The sequence below is a fragment of the Xenopus laevis genome, chromosome 2S (genome assembly GCF_017654675.1).
Source record: "Xenopus laevis strain J_2021 chromosome 2S, Xenopus_laevis_v10.1, whole genome shotgun sequence".
Lineage (NCBI taxonomy): Eukaryota > Metazoa > Chordata > Amphibia > Anura > Pipidae > Xenopus > Xenopus laevis.
In genome coordinates this window covers 127,993,172-127,999,171 of record NC_054374.1, presented here as the reverse complement: position 1 = coordinate 127,999,171, position 6,000 = coordinate 127,993,172, and the positions used below count along the sequence as shown (strand labels likewise).

The 6,000-nt window shown below is 43.0% G+C and overlaps 1 protein-coding gene across 1 annotated transcript in view; it reads left to right on the top strand.

The window, feature by feature from the left end:
* The first annotated feature begins 1,548 nt into the window (after nucleotides 1-1,548).
* kmt2d.S (lysine methyltransferase 2D S homeolog) overlaps nucleotides 1,549-6,000 on the top strand; it is a 93,622-nt gene continuing 89,170 nt past the window's right edge. Inside the window, exon 1 of the mRNA XM_041584753.1 lies at nucleotides 1,549-1,686. The gene's annotated coding sequence lies outside the window, so the exon portion shown is untranslated. The remainder of the gene's footprint in view (nucleotides 1,687-6,000) is intronic.

Sequence of the window (6,000 nt, the reverse complement as noted above, 5' to 3'; positions counted from 1 at the left end):
ATAGGAGAAGGAAGAGGAACTCCAGCAGTATTACTGCAAACAACTTTTTATTCCAGGCAGTGGTAAACACAACATGTTTTGGGTTCAATACCCTTTATCGAGTGAATCATAACTAAAAAGAACCACAGAAATGTGTTCAAACTTTCATAACCTACCACATTTTGTAAAATGAACATGGTCATTAGGGGGTGTGACCACGCAACGAGCTGCAATTCTTTTTGTCCCTCTTTCTATTTCCCAAATGTTGGACGATTTGCAGCACCAGGTGTCCACTGGAGATCAGAGCCATCTTTTAGGGGTGACAAAAGGCCTTGCTATGCAGAACAGGGGACCCAGCTATAATTCCAACTCACAGTGGAGGGTGGCTTGGGGTGGATCCAGGGCTCTTTTTAAAATATGGACAAATTTCGCACTTACAGAGGGCCCACCAGCTTTTTTTTTTTTCTTTGTCACTTCTATTTATTAGTTGATGTACTCCCATGGCTGTTGGTCCAGGACAACACACACAGGGATAATGTCTCCTTCAGCAAAGGTAGACCATTTCTTCACTGTATTGTTAGTTGTTCCATCACCAATTCCTTGGGGCAGTGGGACCCACCAATGAAATTGTTGCCCTGGGTTGCTGCTTAGATATTGGGGACACCACACTGTCTTGTCCTGGCCAAGCTATACTGATGAGATGAACATGATCAAGAGAAATATCAGACCGAAGTCTTCCCCTTTGAACACGTGACTGTGCATCTTGCATCCTGGCCAGTTGTGCGTCCTCTGCCGAGCAGCCCATTGCACACGGGTACCCAGGGTGAACATTCATGCATTTCCTGGAACAGTGGAAAAAAAACAAAGGAAAAAAGAATACACGTGCGGGTAGACTATCATGTCCCCACAAACAGCAACATGAAAAGAACAACACACACAGGCCCCAATTGTATTGGTTTGAGCCAGTCTCAGTCCTCACATAACGTTAATTCCACGCAGACTGAGGAAATGTAGTGAGAACAAGAGAAGTTTATCTGTGTACCTATTGGAGAGCGCTTTGTGGCGAGGCCTTATACTCCTATTACATCGACAAGCACTGCCCCTACCCCTCCTGAGGACACCTTTCCCTCCCACGTGCTTTCATGCAGAGTGGCGCGGCAGTGAATTGGTTAATCTCCCGGCGGAAGCATCCTGTGCGGAGCCGCGTCACTGCAGAGTCACATCCCGAGCGGTCGCGCGTATCCCTCCTCCTCCACTACTGCCGCCGCTGCAGCGCTAATAAATCCCCGGTGGTGATTGTGGGTGTAAAAATACCGGTACGGAATATCTGGTAAGCGTCGCTAGGCCGTGGAAAGCGGATATTTGTTTGCTCGTTTACCGGGACTTATCTTCAAGAGCTGTAAGTGGGGCCTGCGGCCTGAGCGCTCGAATCGCAGATATCCACCCGGCTCAGCTGGACTACTTTTTCTCCGGGCAAGAAAGATGGCGGCCATTCCCTGAGATAAGCGGCGGCGGGTAGGCCTAGAGAGGCGAAAGCGACAACAAGAGAACTGCTTTGGCGACACCAGAGTGGAGTAAGCCTGGGCATGGACTGAAAGAGGCCGGGAGCACAGTTCGGGTTCCCTCTCGTTTCCCGGACTCTGTATCGAGTGACGGGGGTGAAATGCTACCCCGGTGGGGGTCGTGGCTGCCCCGGCAATTGTAAAGGTGAGTGCGGGCGGGAGAGCTGGGTGCGACAGACATGGAGGAGGCGGTGGCTCAGGTGGGCCTGCTGGCTTGTCTTGGGAGGCTGTGGCTTTGTGCGGCCCCTGGAACTGTGGCCTTCCCGGCTGCCTGAGCTTCCCTGTCTCTCTGCACCACAGATAACCCACCAGGAGCTCCCAGTTGTGGCCTGCTGTTGTGTACGGGCAGTCTCCTGTGTGTGTGTTGCGACCCTCCAGCAGTTGTGTAACTGCCCCTTCCTCTTTCATGTTGGCTCTTTTGGGAGAGGAGGATTGCCGGCAACTGGAGGCTCCCCGGGAAAGGCTCATCTCTACACACAGGCCTTTCTCTGTTTTAAAATCCTTGTTTAGTGGCCGGGGCACTACACACACTTTGAGTTCAAATTCTTGTTGGGACAGTGTCCTTGTTTGCCTACTGTACTTGTGTCTGAGTGCCACTGCTTCTTTCAGTGTGAGGCCTGTGCCAGTTTACTAGCCCTGTTTAACAAGCTACCAGCCACATATGGGCTGTCCAGACCTGAGCAGCCCCTGCTATTGTTCTAGGAGACCACTAATGCATACACAATCTCATAGCTAATGCCCATGATGTTGTCCTGGCTGAGACATGCTTAGCTCAAATGTGATTAAATGAAGATACCAGGCACTAATGATCTTACCCTGAATAACATGCCATGGAAATGCAAATTGCAAAAAGGAAAGAAAATCCCAAATTTATCTACCCATTAAAATGATTTTGCCTCCTAGTTCTCATCTCAGAATTATCTTGGAGACTTGACCATGCATATCTATAGAGACTGTTGCCCCCCTGAAGCAGATACTGTTTGTGGAAATACCAGGCTGACAGATGGCATTCAATGATGCTAGTTGCATTCAGTAAGTGACTGTCACCAATCCCAAACCTAACATTTGTCAATTTCTTAGTTATTTCTAGGGGGCTCTTCAACTTTCATCCCCTCTGAAAATATTATGCCTTTTTAAAATATCAAAATAGTCTTGTTCAGGACCATCTGGAGGGTTATTTGGCAATTTTGGTTCTAAAAGGTACTATCCTGGACTGTTTGTGAGTGATTCTTCTTTTTGGGAAACTTTGTATCTGTATTGTTTACGTTGCAGTGTAGAATTTGCATATGAGACCTATTTATGTTCCAAAATCTTAGCGTTCTGTTCCTTCTGGTGGCTGGGAAGGCTACATTGATGTTATTTTTGTAGATATAACTTACATTTTTCCTATGCTAGGCCAAATATTGACTGCTTTCTACATGTGTTATCAAAAAAAGGGAAGTTTGTTTGCTGGTCTCCCATGTGGTCCTTTATTATCTTTTGTATTCCTGGATAATGTAAATCAGGGGTGTCCAAAAGGTAGATTGAGATCTACCAGTAGACCTTTAGCTGGAGATCAGTAGATCTCAGTACACTGTCAACAAACAGCTCGTCTAAATCACCCTCCCATTTCATACTTTTCATTCAGATATTTATTACATTAAGGTTACATAGAAATAGTTAGTTAAATATGTCAATATATATTTCAATATAATATTTTAGTACTATTTTCCATGAAACAGAATGCTTGCAATACTTGTATAGATGTAGATCATAATGGGGCAACATCACTAAAAGTAGACCTCACATTAGTAAAGTATGGGCCTTACTGATGTAAAGCCTACTGATTAAACGTATTATTCTCGCCATTCATCTCTCAGGCACCCCTTATACCTTAATATCATTTAGTTTAAAATGACATTGCCTTCCCCACTTTTTTCCTGTAGATGTCATTGTAATGCTTTATATCTGATCTGTTCTGCTGTAATTTATATGTTAGAACTCTATTGGGCATATTTATCAATCTGTGTAAAATTATTTGGTGTAAAAAATATATTTATAAAGCAGAGTATTTCTCCATCATGTGATTGTACACCATTTTAGTAAATTAAATCAATAGTAAATGTATTTTCTCTATCGTGTGGCTATTGTTTACACTTATTTTACACCATCTGGGACATGGCGCAACTTTTTAAAGTCTGTGGTGTATGTAAGGAGTGCTATAAAATATGGTGAAATATGGGTTGCTCAGTTACGCTCAGCTTTTTAGCTGCTTTTATGCTGTGATTTTACATTGAGCTACACAACCACCTAAAGCCAGTACACAGCTTGATAAATACGCTAGACATGATACCTAGCATTTACATTTTATCTGAATGCCATTTTTTTACACAGCAAAGTAAATCTACCCCCTGTCAGCTTTGCAATTACCTGAATACGGCATTTGATTTTTTGAATTTTCAGAATTTGATTTAGTTTTTGTGCTGAATTTTCAGATCTCTCCTTGATATCCTAATATTTAAGGTGTCAGATTTAAATTAATTCAAATTAATTTTGGTTAATTAAAATTACTATTTATATGGTCGCCCAAAGTTTCCCACTGGCGATTCACATTCTTGCCTGTATGAAAGCTTTTCAGGGTGGTTTGTTGCCTGCAGCAGTGACGATTTATCGATTGGCGGCTAATCTCCCCATGTGCCACCAGCCTTAGTTCCTCTTTGGCAAATGGGATTGTTGCCTATTTAGAAGGTGGTAAATAGGAGCAGTTGCCTTGTGCTTGAGAAGGACAGTTACGAGGTGGGTGCCTTTGCTATTGCAGAATTTCCTGCTTTTTGACACCTCCATTAATTTGGTGGTCCCACAATGGATAGCTTGACCCTGGCCTCTTAATACTGTGTGGATATATATATATATATATATATATATATATATATATATATATATATATATATATATATATATATATATATATATATATATATATATATATATATATATAGAAAAAATCTACATATATGTATACTTTTACTTGTGGGTCAAGGCTGAGTCAATGTGGAGCAAAAGGTGGAACATGCTAAGAATTTTGTCTGTGATCTAAGCTATAAATAACATTGGGCTATACGCTCTTATTTTCATCTTTTTGTAGTGTATTTTATATTTGCAGTCCAGTCTGCTATAATCTGCTACATGAGTACATAAGTAAAGCTGGCCATAGATGCAAAGATCTGATCGTTTGAAACCTCCAAACGATCGGACTTCCCCATCTCCCGACCTGCCACTAACCATTATGATCACATAATGTGGTAATAGAACAGATCAGCCGATGTTCTGCCCCTGACGGCAATCGTACGAAAGTTATGTCCGACAAAGCAGGTGACAGTCTCCCACTGAAAATCGTACGATCGGCAATACATGCAGAGAAATTATCGGCAGCCGACAAATCTTTTAACCTGTCCGATCAACCAAATGACCAATCTCCGTGAGACGAAAAATGTCGGGACTCTGCGCACACATGGTCTGAAAATCGTACAAATCGAGTATTCGTACGATCGGATCTTTGCGTCTATGGCCAGCTTTATGCACAGTAATGCAGTGTTTTTAGTCTCCGTCTGAGCTAATGCTTGTACTCCAGTAGCAATTCTTCCCTCATGTAATGGCCTAATGTGGATAGCTTCAAGTTAAGGGGCTGATTTACTAACTACTAGGGACTCTACTAGCTCTACCAGTGTGTGCTGCTATTTTTAAAGGTACATATGTTTCAGTTAACAATTTATTTTTCCATGTTGGATTGAAATAGGGAAAATAATTCTGTGACTCTTTTCACCCTACATTTGGTATGCATCAAGGAGCCAGAATTTGGACTGATAATGCACAGCATTGCTGCTGAGCACTACTGCCCAACAGATCAGATTGGCATTAACTACTCAAAAAAGATTTACAAAAATTGACACAGCTGTTACTGTGGTCTGTTTCATCTAAAGCCAGGTAGCCTGCCTGTATATTTTTGGGATGTTGGCAGAAACTAGGGTACACAGAGAGAGCACATTTTAGCACTTTGCGAGTATGCAAACTACTTGTCTGCTAAAACAGAGCTCTGAAGTCCCATTTATTGTAAAACCAAAGCATAATGTTGCAAAATTTAAGGGTTTAAGCACACGGGCAGATCCAGCACACGGGCAGATCCCGAACTGCCTTCCCCTTGCCTTCCGCCTGCTATAATGAGAAAATGCCAGCACCGATGCACTCATCGTGATTCACTTTCTAAAGTCGCCCAAAGGTTCCTTGTGGGGCAACTTCGGGCGACTTGGAATTCGAAGCACTGCAAGTGCATTGACGCTTTCTCATTATAGCAGGGGGAAGGCAGTTCGGGGAGATTGTCGCCCAGCAGAAGAGGAGATTAGTCGCCAGGCGACTAAATCTCCCCAAATCTGCCCGTGTGCTAGCTCCCTAATGGTCACAGAACTTATCATATGCAGACCGT